The 17,876-nt window shown below is 45.6% G+C and overlaps 1 protein-coding gene across 1 annotated transcript in view; it reads right to left on the bottom strand.

Moving 5' to 3' along the window:
- Positions 1–11,367, bottom strand: part of LOC138428394 (O-acyltransferase like protein-like) — a 65,090-nt gene extending 53,723 nt beyond the window's left edge. The window contains exon 1 of the mRNA XM_069569092.1: positions 11,074–11,367. The gene's annotated coding sequence lies outside the window, so the exon portion shown is untranslated. The remainder of the gene's footprint in view (positions 1–11,073) is intronic.
- Positions 11,368–17,876: the final 6,509 nt, after the last annotated feature.

The following is a 17,876-nucleotide window of genomic DNA, read 5'->3' as shown; positions in this document are numbered from 1 at the left end:
AAGCTGGATGTACTTATTAGAAACGCATGTGAGCGCACTCAGTCATGTCGGACTCTTTGCAACCCCGTGGACTGTAGCCCACCAGGCTCCTCTGTCCATGGGGTTTTCCAAGCAACAACACTGGAGCGGGTTGCCATTTCCTTCTCCAGGGGATCTTCCCGACCCAGCGATCAAAGCTCTGTCTCCTGTGTCTCCTGCGCTGCAGGTAGATTCCTTACCTCTTGAGCCATCTGGGAAGACCCTTATTAGACTGCATAATTTCCAAATTCCCTTCTTCATCACTAAGTGTCCCAAACCCAGTAGCCTAAAGTTTAAGGATCTGGAGCTGTAAGAGCCTGTCTTGATCCTTGGATGAGTCCCTGAAGGACAAACAGAGAGAGAGACCTAATTCTTCATTTGAAAAGATTAAACTCTAGTTTTCTTTCCAACTGGTGTTTTGTTTTGTAAATGGATTGGATTTACGGTTTTCTAGCTGAGGATATTTTGCATACTGAGGACATTTCCAATTAGATTTACTTCCTTTCTGATTATGAATTCGAATGGACAGGTTGTTCTTTTCCTGCCTTACCCTTGATTAGTTTCTGTCAAGATCCTGAGATGCCAGCCAGGGGCCCCCATCCTGATCTAAATACACTGATTTTCACGGAAGGGAGGGATAGAATAAACTAAAGATTAATTCCACCTGCTACTTCAAATCACACGGCGGTTGTTCCAAGTTTTCATTTCCAAAAGATTAAAAACAATTCTGCTGAGGTAATTGGCAGACACGTTTTCTCTCTTGGTGATGATATGTGGATATTAAAATGCAGAATTGATCAATTTGTGGCTTTAAATGGAGGAAAGACCTTAGTCAGTGATCTTAAATTTTAAAATATGAATGCACCTATCTATATCAGGAAGGTGAAGGCGGCAGAAGCTTCTAGAATGCTTAGCCATAAACAAATCCTGAACGCATAAGTCATTTTCAGCATCTACAGAAAATATTTATCAAGCACCTACCAGATGGCTGTGTTACACTGGAGATTTTTTAAAACTAGAATTGAATAGTCCTTGCTCTGCGGCTGATGCACATAAATGCTAAGCATCAGTTGTCAGGGATCTCCTTGCGGATAAAAGATATGAATGTGTTATCAATCTAATATCCAAGTTCCTGAATCAGGTTCTTTGCAAATGTCTCCTGGCAGTCCGCCTTGCATCTGGCCAGCTATTAAACTTGGACTTGCACAACGAGAATAGTATGTATATTAGTTTCCTGTGACTGTTGTTACAAATTATCACAAACTTGGTGGCTTAAGACCACAGAAATGTGGACTTCCCTGGTGGTCTAGTGGTTAAGAATCTGCCTGGTGCAATGCAAGAGACCTGGGTTCGATCCTTGGTTTGGGAAGATCCACTGGAGAAGGGAATGGCTACCCACTCCAGTATTCTTGCCTGGAGAATTCCATGGGCAGAGAGCCTGGTGGGCTACAGTCTGTGAAGTCTCGAAGAGTCAGACATGACTGAGCACTTTTCACTTGCAATGTAGAGGGTGCTGGTTTGACCCCTGGTTGGGAATTAAGATCCCACATTCTCAGGAGCAACTAAGCCCACACATGGCAACTGCTGAGCCCCAGGGCCACAACTAGAGAGTCCCTGCCCTGTAATGAAACATCCTGCACGATGCAACAAAGATCCTGTGTGCCCCAACTAAGACCCAATACAGCCAAATAAATGATAAATAACTGAATATTCTTTTAAAGACACAGAAATTTATTCTCACAGTTTTGGAGGCCAGAGGTCCAATATCAGTATCACTGAGCCAAAATCAACATGTCAGTAGGGCTGTGCTCCTTCTGGACGCCTCAGGGGAGAGTCCATCATCCTTTGCCTCTTCCAGCCTCTCGCGGCTGCCAGCGTCCCTTGGCTTGCGGTCATGTCACTCCGATCTCTGTCTCTGTGGTTGCATCTTCTCTGTGTCAAATCTCCCTCCTCCTCTTCTCCTTCTTCTAAGGATCCTTGTGATTGCATTTAGGGCCCACCTGGGTAAGCCAAGGTAACCTTCTCATCTCAAAATCTTTAATATAAACATATCTGCAGATCCCTTGGACAGCTAGGAGATTCAACCTGTCCATCCTAAAGGAAATCAACCCTGAATATTCCTTGGAAGGACTGATGCTGAAGCTCTAATACTTTGACCACCTGAAGCAAAGAACTGACTCATTGGGAAAAGACCCTGATGCTGGGAAAAATTGAAGGCAGGAGGAGAAGGGGACGACAGAGGATGAGATGGTGGGATGGCATCACCAACTCAATGGACATGAGTCTGAGCAAACTCCAGGAGATGGTGAAGGACAGGGAAGCCTGGCGTGCTGCAGTCCATGGGGTCACAAAGAGTCAGACATGACTGATTCACTGAGCAACAACTTGTTTCCATATAAGGTAATATTCACAGGTCCCAGGGGTTAGAATGAGAGGTCTTTGGGGATCTAGGTTTCAGCCTACCACAACACGGATATTTGAAATCCAGTTAACCCAGAAATTTCAATGAAGCCTACTCTGTTGCCCTTTCTGTATTATGAGCTTTCCTTGGTTTCAGCATTTTTTCTGACCCTAGCCTCAGCACCGGTGGAGGGGGTGGCCTTGAATAAAATGCCCTCCAGACTGACAGCCAGATGGGAAAAGAGGCAATGTTCTGAGAATTTAAATCATAGACGGTCAGTCTTCCACTGAGAACCAGAGATCGAAGGCAAGGCTGGGGCCTTGACTGGCTAGCCAAGTGAGGGCCACCTGTGGCTCGCCCCCTATACCAAGCCTCGGTTTTCAGAAGAGAGGATGAGACATGCAGACAGGAAACAATCCCTCCAAGAGATAAATGATGAAGCCAAAGGGAGGGGGTGATCAGTCAGAGCAGGAAGTTCAGCAACACAACCATTAGAGTGGGCTGAGGGCTGGGGAGAAGGGACTTGAAGCATTAAGAGAGTTTTATAGCAAAAGTAGCTGCTTGGGGAAGATTTCAAGGATGTGAGGAGGTTGGAGAAAACAGGAAATGAAAAACCCTACCAGCTGCCCAGGAACCAGAAACCTCCCTCCATCGTCTCGTTTCCCCGAGGAACAAAGTGCAGGAAAATGCAGACATTGTGTGAAACCACTGGGGCCTCAATATGCTGAGCAGTTTTAATTCCATATAAATCGACTCCCCCTGAAAGGCCTCCCCTGCAGAGAGGGCCGCAAATGGGTCTGCTTGGACTCGATGGAATGGCCGTGGGTGGGCCTGGGACATTGCAAGGAAAATGAGTTCCAAGACCTACCTGAGACCGCTTGCTTTGCTTTTTTATTTTCATCTCAGATAATAAACACATAGTTTTCTATTCTGGAGAGTGGTTGGTTTTGAGAGGCCATCTCTCTGTATTTGTTTCCTACAGCTGTGTTAACAAATACCACTAGCCGGGTGGCCTGACACAACAGAAGCTTTTTGTCCCATGGTTCTGGAGACTAGAAGTCCGAAACCAAGAGGCCAGGAGGGTTGGTTCCTTCTAGAGGATCCGGAGGAGAATCTGCAGGCAGTCCTTGGAGATCCTTGGCTTTTAAACACACCCCTTCCTTCTCTGCCCTAGTTGTTAGGCAGCATTTTTCCCTGGGTGTCTGTGTCTGTGTGTATGGTTTTTCTGTTTGTTTGTTTGTTTTTTTTTTTTTGGCCACACCACACGGCACGTGGGATCTTAGTTGCCCAACCAGGGGTCAAACCCGTGCTCCCTGCAATGGAAGCATGGAACCCTAAGCACTGGACCACCAGGGAATTCCCGTATTTCCCTCTTATAAGGATATGAGTCATTGGATTTGGACCCTCCCTGATGTGAAGAGCCGACTCATTGGGAAAGATCCTGATGCTGGGGAAGATCGAGGGCAGGAGGAGAAGGGAGTGACAGAGGATGAGATGGTTGGATGGCATCGCTGACTCAATTGGACATGAGTTTGAGCAAACTCTGGGAGATGGTGAAGGACAGGGAAGCCTGGCGTGCTGCCCATGGGGTCTCAAAGAGTCGGACACGACTGAGTGACTGAATAACAGTCCGGCACAGCCCTACCATAACTTGATCACACCTATAAAGATTCTGTTTCCAGCGGTCGCTCCGAGGCACGCGCAGCAGAACACTACAGTGGGTTGCCATTCCCCTAGCTGGCTTCATTTACATGAGGCACCGGCGGCCACCCCCAGCCGGCACCGCAGGCCCCCGGGAGCCGGGCCCCGAGGTATGAGACATTTCAGTCAAAGGAAGAAATAGCTCTTTCCTAAGATGAAATCTGTTGTTTGGGAATGTGGTTGATCAACTTGACACGTTGGCCACATGGTACCCAATGTAATCAAGTGAAAAGAAGAGGCAAGATGATGTCATTTTCCCATATTGTGAAACCAGAAACAGATGCCTTTTGTGAGACCAAGCTAACACACCTCCGACTGTGCAAAGAGTAATTCTGTTTGAAGAACTTAACAGTAAGATAGAAGAAGCTGAGACCTGCAGGTGTACAAAGACCTAAAATACATACTGAGGAGGCCTGATCATCTGAATCCCATTCCATCGAGAAAGCATGGCTATGAGTTGGATCATCTTCTATCTGTGGCCCTTGACTATGTTTGTGGGCCATATAGGTGGGCACAGTTTGTTTTCTTTGAGCCTATCACCTTGAGGGTGTGCCAGGATTTGCCTTATAACACTGCCTTCATGCCCAATCTTCTGAATCACTATGCCCATCAGACGGCAGTTTTAACCATGGCGGTTCCCGGACTGTGGTGAGCCGTGTCCTCAGCTGGTGGACCTGAATTTAGCTGGCGATCCTACTGACGGAGCCTCAGTGGCAGTGCAGAGGGGCTATGGCTTTTGGTGTCCCCGAGAGTTGAAAATCGATCCTGATCTTGGCTGTTGCTTTTTGCACGTGCATGATTGATCACCTCCTTGTCCAAATATGTACTTTAGGAGAAGAGCTTTCATTTGCTCGGTGTTTCACAGGACTGATTTCAGGCATTTGCCTCTCTGCCACGTTGCTTATTTTTTTTAACTTTTTTGATTGATGTGATAAGATTCCGTTGTCCTGAAAGGCCCATTATAATGTATGCCGTCTGCTACATGATGGTGTCATTAATTTTCTTTATTGGGTTTTTGCTTGAGGACCAAGTTGCCTGCAATGCATCCAGCCCCGCACAGTATAAGGCTTCCACAGTGACCCAAGAATCTCATAACAAAGCCTGTATCATGCTTTTTATGATACTCTATTTTTTTTTACTATGGCTGGCAGTGTTTGGTGGGTGATTCTTACCATCACATGGTTCTTGGCAGCTGTGCCAAAGTGGGGTAGTGAAGCTATTGAGAAGAAAGCCTTGCTGTTTCATGCCAATGCGTGGGGCATCCCTGGAACGCTGACCATCATCCTTTTAGTGATGGGTAAAATTTAAGGTGACAATTAAAAAAAAAAAGATCCTGTTTGGAAACAGGATCATGGACCGCAGTGCCAGGACTTGGGGTTTCAACATATCTTTTCGGAGGACACAATTCAACCTGTAACACTCTCCAAGTGGGGATTCTAATCCAAGCCAAGGGAACCACCAAGTAGCTTGTGAGCCGTGGTGGAGGAAGCTGCGGGCCTGGAGAGAAGCAGCAGCCATGTGCTCGGGGAAAGTACAACAAGATTGCGGAGAGATGGGACCCCGGGGGGGGGGCGGAAACTGAGAGCACTGTGAGCCCTAGAGAGACCTGCAGGGATGACCGAGCAGGTGCCGGCTAGGACGACAGAACACGGCTTCAGAGTCTCCTTTCAATGGCATTTCCATTGTGTGTTCTGGTCATCTGCTCATTATCTGCTCTTTAAATTATATATTAAAACATTTATATCAAGTGCCAACACAGGTGAAAAAAGGAAAGATGGAAGAAGCTAAGATATTCAGATGGGAGATGTGAGATCATTATTCTAGAACATACATAATAAAGCCAAAGGCGGGAAGTCCCCAGATTAGAATGAAAGGGTATATGGATATATAGATATACCTCTATCTCCACATGGAGAAGGAAATGGCAACCCACTCCAGTATCCTTGCCTGGAAAATCTCATGGACAGAGGAACCTGGTGGATTGCAGTCCATGGCGTCACAAAGAGTCGGGCACGACTGAGCGACTCACACACACACCACATGTATTTAATAAGGATCCCATGTTCACTAAGGGCTTCCTAGGCAGCTCAGTGGTAAAGAATCTGCCTGCCAATGCTGGAGAAGCATTTGATCCCTGCGTCAGGAAGATCCCCTGGAGAAGAAATGGCAACCCACCCCAGTATTCTTGCCTGGGAGATCCCATGGACAGAGGAGCCTGGCGGGCTACAGGCTATGCAGTCGCAAAAGAGCCAGACACGGCTTAGAGACTAAACAAATTCACGATTTTGTATTAAAATCTAATATTAGAAACACAGCAAGGAACACAAGTAGGTGTGGGGGTGGAGAACCAGAAGCGGTGATAGAACAAAAGGGAAGGGAAAACAGGAAGAAATGTGGCCCAGGGGCTGAGACTCTGAGCTCCCAGTGCCACAGGCCCGCGTTTGATCCCTGGGCAGGGAACTAGATCCCACAGGCCACAGCTAAGACTTGGCACAGCCAAATAAATATTAAAAACAAAATAAGCTATGTCTCATTAAAAAGGTAAATATCATTTTAAAAATAATAATACTCCTTGTTATAAATTCCATACATAGCAACTGATACTCACAGAATGCTTTCGTTAATTTTTGCCAAATTCTCGTTTTCTGTTGCCAATCTATGATTTGGCCTATGATACCAATGAGTGTCATCCCCACATAAACGGTGGGTGATATTTTTGTCCATCTTCATGAGTAATACGGACGTGAAGCCAGGAAGATATGCCAGAACTTCACCCATTCGTCCAGGATGTGAGCCATGTTTTTGCTGAATGACAGTTTTGGGTGCTATTTATAAGGCGAAGGCTATAGACATAAACACAGTTTAAGTTTTCATTTGTAACATTTTCTCCATCAACTTCTGAAGTCTAGACAGCCAACAACACAAGTCCTGACCTGCAGGGATTGCTGACTAGTGTGGTGAATAAACTTCCACCGCTGACTTCAAGCCCCGAGCCTGCCGTCCCTGAGCTTGAGCTCAGAGGTTGACGGGCAGTAGCCCAGCAGTACATTTCCACCGCACAGGCTTGTTCGGGAGTACAGATGACCGGGACTTCCCTGAGGGTCCAGTGGCTAAGACTCCCCACTCCCAGGGCAGGAGGCCTGGGTTTGATCCCTGGTCAGTGAACTAAACCCCACAAGCTGCAACTAAAGGTCCCGCATGCCGACAGTGAGTGATTGAAGATCCCATGTGCTGCAGCTGAGCCCTGGCACAGCCAAATAAATGACATATATCAAAAATTTAATAAAAATTTTTAAAGAGTACAGATGATGGCCAGATGCACTACAGCCATTAGGAAGGGATGACTTTCGAGTATCCATTCCTTTTGTTCTTAACATTCTCTGCTGCTGCTAAGTCGCTTCAGTCGTGCCCGACTCTGTGCGACCCCATAGACTGCAGCCCACCAGGCTCCTCTGTCCCTGGGATTCTCCAGGCAAGAATACTACAGTGGGTTGCCATCCCCCTTCTCTCTAACATACTCTACCCAATTGTTAATTTATGTGATTTAACTCTTAAAAGTCCCTGTGTTGGACATTCAGCTTAAACACTCGACCCCCGCTGCAGCATACTGCTAAGCGGAGACATGAGAACATTTTTAAGCTGCTGCAGATCCTCACACTTTGAGAAGCACAAGCTCTCTACTTCATGGGTGGGAAGACTCGTTTAGCAGAATGACACGGCTTGCTGGGGCCAAGCACGCGGCTGGTTCTCGGCCTCAACAGGAGGAGCGCCCAGGTGCCAGGCCTGCCCGCCCAGCAGAGTCTGTGGAGCGATACCTTGTTCCTAAAATGGGGTTCTGTTTACAAGGGAGGGACAGAGAGGAAAGGAGCGGGTGGGAAGGTGCAGGCAGAGAGAGGTGGAGAGAGAAGACAGATCCCCGTAAGGAAGGACGATCCTTGAGTTAGAAAGAGGCGAGTGTTAAGAAGATAGTCGACACTACCGCGGTCAAGGAGAAAGAAAATAGAGAAAGAAATGACTAGTCAGCAGAGGAGATGCCAGAAGTCTTTGAGGCTGCAACTTTCATGTAAGTGATTGAACGTAGATTGCTGTGGATTGTGGAGTATAAAAGAAAAACAAGCGCTTCCCTGGTGGTCCAACGGTTAAGAATATCCATCCACCTTGCAATGCAAGAGATACTGGTTCAGTCTCTGGCCTGGGAGGATCCCACGTTGCCTCGGATCAGCTAACCTTGGGGGCCGCAGCTACAAAGGTAGCTCTCTAAAGCCCACCGCCACAGCTAATGAGCCTGCCACCGAAACTGCTGCAGCCCGCGGCCTGGGCCTGCGCCCCCCGACAGAAGGAGCCCCAAGGTGAGAGGCAACCAGAGAAAGCCCAAGTGCAGCAACAGAAGCCCAGGGCGGCCAGAAATAGACAAATAAACAAAAAATCAGAAGCAGAGGGGCAGAGGTGGGGATAGAATCAGACAGGGGCCCAGAGGGGGCAACAGGGAAGCCTTCAAACAGCGATGGCTGGAGTCTGTTCCCTTTCATGGAGATGGATGCAGGGAAGAACGCACAGAAACCTCATCTTAGAGTCGTGCTCCTGGATTCGTTCCTCCCGTAAGCTCCACCCTCTCCAATCCAGCCTCCTCTGCCAGACCGAGTGTCTGCCTCGGGCTCTAAGAGCAAGCTCTCTCCTGTTCCAGAGCAGCAAAGATGCCAATTCCCTTCTGCAAAAACAAACACGTCTGCCTGAATTTCAAGCACCCTCTCCCTCCACTTAATTCCTCAGACCCCACCCATTATCAGAGGTTCTGCTGGTGTCGTCTCTGTGCTTTGGATTGGGGATGGAGTTTTAAAACATTCCTATGCGACATTTAATATCTTAAAAAGGCACAAAGTGAAAAAACAAGAAACACCTATGTTGCAGTCGCCCAGCTTAAAAAACACAGTTTACCCTGATGGATCCCCAGTGACATCCCTACCCTCACCGTCCCCTCTGCAGGGCAACCTCTAACCGAATTTGGAGGTTATCATTCTCATACATTTCTTTCCATTTGCACTAGGTACGTATGTCCCCCAAAGCAGTAGAGCACCTTAAGTTGCATTTTAGAAAATTTGCCTACTATATATATATATTCTTCCACGACTTTTTTCCTTGATGTTGTTTCTGCATATTCCCTTCATATTGATACCTGTGTTTCTGCTTCATTCTTTTTTTTTTTTTTTTTTGCTGATGACTATTTTTGCTCTTATTTCTCTGTTGCTGTTTATTTGGGGCAGTAATTGAAAATGCAGGCTTGGGAATCAGATGACCTGGTTTCAAATCCTACCTGCATCACTTATTTTGGCAAGATGCTTTGGATCTTTGTGGCTCACTTATAAAACAGATGTGAAAATAATGCCCTCCCCACGGGTAGGAAAGGGCATTAGGACTAAACGAGAGACAACTCTTGCCCTGGGCTGGGAGCGGCACTCACCATGTAAACATACTCTGTAAATACTGACTTTCATTATTTTTCCATCCACATGACTGTCAGGAAAACCATGCTGAGAACAAAGGTCAGAACTACGTTCTATGCTTGAAAATCTCAAACAACACGTCAAAGCAACGATGTCAAGGGTGTTGGGAATGCATTACAATGAAACTCAGTTACAACACCAAATTGTAGTATTCGTCTATTAACTGATGGTCCTCTACCCCATTTATATACATCAATCAGCTCTTTCTTGGACCGTTCGACTTTGGGACACTTCTATAACTAAAAAAAAATAATAATAAGGTTTCAGTTTTCATGTGCCTACAGATGGAACATCGAAGGTGCATGGCTAGAGCAATGGAAGACATAAAGCACTAACGAGGCTGTGACTAACGATGACGATACCTCCCTCCATCGCACCACCAGGACTCATCACACCCTTCTGGATTTTCTTGGCCAGCTTATTTGGCCTGTGTTTGTCAGAATGTTCCCTGTCAATATCACCAAGTATTACAGAAAAACATAATCAACTCCAAAATAAAACTTGCAGATGGTTATTGAATCCATCAGATTCATATTACCCTATCATTTCATTAACTACAAGAACATATAATTTGAAGTAATTGCTTCAAGTCATGTGCTGTTTTGAATTACTCAATATTAGATCAAAACTTTTGTTTATCTTTATAATGTATATTATGTTCCTATTTGGATTTCCCAATACAAAGTAAATTATTCATGTGTTAAATGGAAATGAAAATTGCTGTGAGAATGTTTCTGGCTTTGGAAAAAGTGAGTTTTTACATTTTTCCTCCTTAGCGGTTTACATCAGCATCAAGAAGGAATCATTCTCCTGGAGAGGTTATCCCACTGAAAATGAATCTGATTTCTTGCCACTTTCTGGCAGGGATGTATATGTCCCTTTAGCTGTAAAAATAATTCTGGAAAACTAACAAAAATAAAATTACTGCAGCCTGCTGTCCATCCATATCACATGCAAAGAGGTCTGGCTACAATCAAACTTATTATATACAATCTGAGCCAATACGTTCACCAACATACTCCTCAGAATTTACCATCAAACATATAATGGGCAGAGCCTGTTTCCTAAATAGTGAAGCAATTCTTTATCAAATGCAGACTAAATGTCTAGAGAAAGAAATAAACCAAGCTATCTCATACAGTGGTGAAATGTTATCAACTTCAAAACTAGTAAACAGCATCATACAATTTACAAATAATCTTCATCTCATTGAGAAACTGGTCCTCATGAGATTCCTTCTGGCTGGAATTAATACCACTCTCTCTAGTGCCTTCTGCAGTTAAAATTCCTTCTTCCTTCTTGATTCCTGGTGCAAATTGTAAATTGAGCATCTCTTCTCTTTCCTATTTGGTCCTGGGTTTTTAATTCTCAAGAGCTTTTCTAGAACATCCCAAGTCCAAACCTGTCTGCCCCATGTTCAGCTACCCAACGGGCCAGGAAAAACCTACTTACTTCTTAGAGCATATTCTTTGGGCTCCACTGAATTCAGATCAGAAAGGAATTCTTCAACGTCCTGCATGCACTTGAGAGAAACATTTCTTGCAGGAAAAACAAAAGGCAGCTGAGATTGAAAAGAGAGCAGACGAAGCAGCAGAGTCAGGGCCATCTTCCGTGAAGACCTTTGCCTGCCAGGGCCAAGTTTCCCTCCTAGACAAAACCTTGCATTTATAAAACACCAGACTACAACGTGTTGGGGGGAAACGTGACATTCTCGCGCCTTAACGTGCAGAGACAAGCTGTGTCTCCTCCGCCACCTGCAAAGCGGCCGCATTGAACAAACCATGGAAACCGATTTGTGTATGACTTGTTAATGTTGAGTAAAATCACCCTGTTGATGTGGGGGCCGCTGACCACCTGGCTTCCTTTAGTTATGCAGATTAACATTTCCAGTTACTAGGGACCAGCCTAGACTTTCTCGCGTCAGATGCCTATGTACATCTCTGGGTTTAACAAATAAACAAATGGAGGAAGTGAGGTGGCAGGATTGGGTTTTTATCCAAGAACGAGTGTGAATCCAATCTATGGAAAGTTCAGGAAATGCTAAGCAAAGAAGGGCTTCTGCGTCATCATCTGGGCATTTTCTGCATCTGTTAATATGTTTGCCGGACTTGAAAGCCGCAAGTGGGAGTGATGAACCTCCCCACGGAAACACCCGGTATCGCGGTAGGACAAATAAACACCCACGTCATCCCAGGGGGCTTAGGACGCACATCCGATGAAGCCAGCGATGCTGGAAAAAGACCATGGTGACTGCGTTCCTCTACCTTAAAAAACATGCAATGTGTGGGTCTGGATTTCTTATGGTATGGATACTTTCTAGGAAGTCTGTCCTTAAATAATAACCTCTCTAAGTGAAAGTCAGTCGTGTCCAGCTCTTGGTGACCCCCTGGACAGTAGCCAGCCAGGCTCCTCTGTCCATGGAATCCTCCAGGCAAGAATACTGGAGTGGGTAGGAATTCCCTCCTCCAGGGGATCTTCCCAACCCAGGAGTCGAACTTGCGTCTCAAGTCTCCTCATTGTCAGACAGGCTCTTTACCACTAGCGCCGCCTGGGAAGCCCGTCTGACCTATAGTAGACCCTTAATACACAGTGGCTATTGTGGGGATTTATTATTATTCTGTTATGGTTATTGATCTAAAGAAAAAAGATTCAGGCGCAGAAGCAGTTAAAGTGATACAGGGTGAATAGTTCCTTGAAAAAAAACAGATCATTAGCTCCAAGTTACAAAAGGACAGTTTTGAAACAGGGGAGAGTTTTCTCGTCAAAACTACCCGAAGATGAACTGGGCTCTTTCCAATGGTAGAGAGGTGTCTGCCCTTGGAGGTATCCAAATATTGACTGAGCGCTAGATGAGAGTGTTATCGATGAGATTTATTCATCTAATGGTCTTTTTAAAAATCACCTTTAAGGTCTCTGACCTTGAAACCCTCTGAGTCTACCTTCAAAATTATTTTCTGCTGTGAATACACTGACTGTTACTATGCGCCCGGGAGACTGTTCTGAAATTGAGGTGGAAGCTGAAACGTCAGTGCAAAACATGAAGGAAAACACCCAGTCTGGAGCTACACGGAGGAAGCAAGAACTTGGACTGAAAAATGGACCTAATTTGGCACCAGAAACCAGAGTCGAAGCTGTTCCCTTTCCCCATCTGTAAATGCATGAAAGCATGCAATCAGCCTACTTCAGCTGTTTCCTGGTATTACATCAGCGCTCTTGAGTAATAAACATTCGTGTTAAAGGTCTCAATTCCATGTGCGTCTCCTGTGCTTAACACTTTCACTGTTAAAAAATAAATAAATAGAAGGCAAAGAAGGGGAGGGTTGAAAATACTGGAGGTTTAGGTAATTCGGATATTTAAGAATGATTAAGCAGAAAAATCTCTCAAGCCTGGATTTATTTCCACATCAGTTGTTGACATTGTATAGTCCTTGAAAATATGAAATCATCTTTTAGAATTCAGTGTGAAGTGTTCCATCTTTTGTCAATAGAGGGGGAAATCTAATGAGCAGAATACATATCCAGATTTTAATCAGTAATAAAAACCACCTAAATGATCTTTTAAAATTCCACATTAAAAAAAAGAATCTCACTTTTCAAGACCTTTATAATGTTTTTCCCAACTCTTAAGAAATAAAATTTTGAGTAATCAAGCTTCAAGGAGACTCAGCTGTTCTTTGAAGATGTTTTAAGCACCTGTTTTCCACATGGCACCGTGCTGGGCGTAAAAATAGGACATGAAAATAAAGAATGCCTTCCCTTCCTGAAAGCGCACCTCTATCATTTCCCAAGGCGGCGGCTATCACTGGCTGGTGCTGTTGTTAATGCCGCCGCCACTGGATTCAAGAAGCTGGCTCAATGGACATGAGTTTGGGTAAACTCCGGGAGCTGGTGATGGACAGGGAGGCCTGGCGTGCTGTGGTTCATGGGGTCGCAGAGTTGGACACGACTAAGCGACTGAACTGAACTGAGTACTAGAGTGGACAGCCATTCCCTTCTCCAGGGGATCTTCCTGACTTAGGGATTGAACCTGTGTCTCCTACATCCTCTGGGAAGGCCAAATCAACTATACTTCTGTAGGATATTAAAATGAAATAACTGACATTGTCGTGTTGCTAGGATAGTGTCTTATTAAGAGGGAAGGAGAAGCTTAAGCTTCAACATGTCCCACCATGAGTGGACCCTTGGGGCCAAGATTATCGGTGCTTCCTGGAAGGCAGACTGGTTCCCAGCTGGGCAGAGATGCCGAGCAATGTCCACGTTCTTTCCTCCCGGGTCCTGGTTCTCCCCTCTTCCTGACCAACGAGCACAGCGCTCTGTGGTTCCCCATCTGCAGTCACCACGACCGGGGCCACCGTGCTGCCACATGTGCACATTTAAACTGTGCCTACTTTGCTGCATCACCGACTCCAGAGTCAAAGCAAGAGCACCTTTTTCACCAAGTGCTGGTCATCCCATGCCTGAGGTTAGGCTGCTGGGAGTCAGGGAGGATGACCTTCTGGTTTCGGGAGTAGGAGGCAAGATCCATCTCTCAGAGGTTCACACTGTGGTAGATTCCCAGAAAGGAATCAGATGCTGAACTGATGGAATCAAGACAAATGTCCATTACCCCTGCTTAGAGATCTGTCTTGGACGCTTTCCAGACGGGGTCGTTTCCTCTGACACAGGCAACTCTGCTTAATCCTGACTCACATCAACTTCACACCGTCCTCTCCATTCGGGGGCTCTATGCCTTCCTTGTTCTTTTTTTTTTTTTTTTTCTTTAAAAAAAAAATGATGTTTCTTCTCCAGAAATAACCAATCCAATTAAACCTGACTTGAAGATCAGACAATTGCTGTTGTGCTAAATCCTCCCTTTCTGGAACCTAGCTGGAAGTGTGATAGGGTGGACTCTAATTTTAGAGTTCCCCTAGGTAAAAATATCATCTTGCAAAGAACTGTGTTAGAAACAAACTTGCCATGGTAGTGAAATTTACAATTATAACTAAGGAAAGCCCAAGGATAGCAGCTTACAATCAAATAGAAAAGCACATTAAATAATCAGTTCCTTTAAATACCGTGAAACATAAGTAGCCTTGCTTTAGGAGTCAAAACTAACCCCGTAAGTTTAATTTGGAAACATGTTTTCTGGGAAAAGCTCTTCTGTTTCCTTAAGTAAAAATAACCACTAGGGCCAGGGCATAATTCCAGGGCAAACCTGGAGAGGAAATTGGTACAAAAGGTAGATATGTAATCCACAGTCCCGGTTCCAGCTGCCAGCTTCCCTGTAGGGGGTGAAACGTGCGTGGTGCAGAGCACGCCCTTCTGATCTGTGATTCTAATCTTGTCTCCCACCCCAGCGCCCATCCGCCAAGCGTCCTTGTGTCCCACCCTGTGCCCAGCACACTGATGTTGCAGAATACGACTGTGTCTCCTTGTTTTCTGGCTTTTATTCGGTCTTCACCCGTGGCAGAACAGGCTGGAAACTGCTGAGCGTGAAGCGGAAGCTTCTCCGTAATTTCTTTCCCACCGCTCTTGCTTGGCTGTGACTACGGCTCTCGCTCTCTGTGACCCTCGACATCCTTTGTTCCAACCCAGTACACAGTCCCTTCCTTAGTTACGATGAAAGTAAAGCTTTTCTAGTGTGGCATTTGCGTTCTGCTAGGACCCTAGTTCACACAGGACCCGGATGCTGGACACCCCCAGGTCTCCCTTTCTAACAAAGGCAGCAGACATAAATGAACAGACTTCCAGCAAAACACAGGCCAAGGTGATGAAACTTTCATCATCCAGTGTGTTGAGTCTTTACTAAAATGTTCACCCAAAGCTACAGGGACTGTAGGGAGGGAAAACGGATGTCGAAAGAGAATGCTCTCTGTTACCGCAAAGACTGACAGTAGCCACGCCTCAAATTTGACCTTATACACAGACCATGTGGATCGAGGCCAGGCTGTTCAGAATCAGTGCTTTGGGAGTCATGCTGACTCCAGAATTCACACCAGCTAGTCCAGAAGCTTCTAGTACCAGGAAGAGAGGCTCTTTGCAGAGAAATAAGCTCACGTTTCATATCCCAAAGGTTTAAGATTAACTCTGTAGGAATGTGAGGTTCCTCACTGCAAAAAGAAACTCAAACAAGAAAGTTTCAAGAATCCATTTAAGGACTTCCTTGGTGGTTTAGTGGATAAGAATCCACCTGCCAATGCGGGGGACATGGGTTTTATCCCTGGTCCAGGAAGATTCCGCATGCCGCCGAGCAAAGCCCATGTGCCACAGCTACTGAGTCCTCGCTCTCGAGCTGCCGAGTCCTCGCTCTCAAGCTAGTGAGTCCTCGCTCTTGAGCTGCTGAGTCCTCGTTCTCGAGCCCCAAGCCAAAATGTCTGAGCGCAGGTGCTGAGTGCAGCTGCAACTACCGAAGCCCACACGCCTAGAGCCTGGGCTCCGCCTAGAGCCTGGGCTCCACCGCAAGAGAAGCTCCCACGATAAGTCCATGCACTGCGACCAAAAAAATAAGAAAATTTTAAAAAAGAAAGTAGCTCTGTAATGAGTCTTTAAAAAAAAAAAAAGCCCATTTAAGCACAGACTGAACTGTGCAGGAGAAGTCAAGTTTTTAAGCTAACTACAGTTTCCTTATTTGGAAGATGTACACTTAAAAGGAAGAGCCACAATCTGGAATCCTTATAGCATCTCATTGGCTCTGTGTGTGTGTGTGTGTGTGTGTTTAACTAAATGGCATAAAGAACACCCATGTTTGGTACACCCCTCTTTATTTTCAGACCCATTCTTTGGGATAAATGGTTTCTTTAAGGCATATTTTATTTTATAAAGTCCTTTAAACACATCTTTCACCTTCCAAGAAGGCATTAAAAAAAAAAAAGTACTCATGGCATGATGGTTATGAAATATATAAATTTTTTCAGCCAAACTTTTCAATAGGAAATTTCCATTGGTCAAAGATCCTGAGATGGAACTCACTAGCTTACTGACCCTGAGGAGATGTGCCCATCAGTGCTTTGGGGTAGACCAGTTGTTGTTAGGAATCTGTAGTGCAGCAGGACTCAGGAATTTGAAGAAAATGTGGCGGGAAGCAGTTGTCTATGCCATGGATGCTAAGCCTACATCATCCTTTGCTTCATTTTATGTTTTACCACCTTGCTGGCATCCTTCTTTATGTATTGCTAAGGCGCTTCAGTCGTGTCCGACTCTGTGCAACCCCATAGACAGCAGCCCACCAGGCTCCGCCGTCCCTGGGGTTCTCCAGGCAAGAACACTGGAGTGGGTTGCCATTTCCTCCTCCAATGTATGAAAGTGAAAAGTGAGAGTGAAATCGCTCAGTCTTGTCCGACTCTTAGCGACCCCATGGACTGTAGCCCACCAGGCTCCTCCATCGATGGGATTTTCCAGGCAAGAGTACTGGAGCGGGGTGCCACTGCCTTCTCCTCTTTATGTATTACTGCTACTCAATTATTGATAAAAATCACTCAACCACACACATTCATTCAAACAAAAACTAACCTTGAATGGATATCTAATGTTCAAGCTCACCTTCCCTATAAACAGCTCTTCATCTTTACTTCTATATTTCTATGTAAGTAGTCCACACCTTGAAATAAATCTCTTTTCTGTTCCTTAAAAAATCGCTTAGAACTTTCACACGTCTCTTCTCTGTATCCCACAGCATGGAATTTATGTTCATCCTCCTCCCGAAATGCTCCCTACGACTACAGCCTCTTTCTAAGTCTCCTGCCTCTACCCTGAGCTGAGTCCTCAAGGCCATGTGGCCCACTGTGTTAGCGCCGTAGCTACACCGATACAAACTGTTCCCGGGATGGTCTTTTAGGCTGTGCCAGCATTTCCAGTCTTCTGCCTTCTGGGCACAAGGTAGGACCGCATTTCTCTGCCTCCTTATCGTGAGCCGGGACTGTGTGACTGGCTTTGGCAGTGAGTTGTGGAGACGGGCATTTGTCCCTTCTGGGCCCGAGCATCCAACCGCACTCGCCTTCTGCCACAACACCCGGCAGCTTTCGTTCAAAGTGGAGCCTTGGAGCAACATCTGGGCAAGAAATGTCTCACTGTAAGTCATTAAGATGAAAGGTTATAACCACAGCACAGACTAACTTAATACTGCTCGATACACTCTCCCACAGTCTATCCTAAGCACTGCTACCAGTTCATCTGGTATCACTCCCCTGTCCAAATACTTCATCTTGATCAGAGTACAACCCCCCTGGATTGTCATTCAAAGTTTTTTACAGCTTGGACCCAGCCTACTCTTGCCAGCC

Source organism: Ovis canadensis, chromosome 23, assembly GCF_042477335.2.
Source record: "Ovis canadensis isolate MfBH-ARS-UI-01 breed Bighorn chromosome 23, ARS-UI_OviCan_v2, whole genome shotgun sequence".
Taxonomy (NCBI): Eukaryota; Metazoa; Chordata; class Mammalia; order Artiodactyla; family Bovidae; genus Ovis; species Ovis canadensis.
The sequence above is the reverse complement of the archived record's forward strand: the minus strand, read 5'-3'. Positions and strand labels throughout refer to the sequence as shown.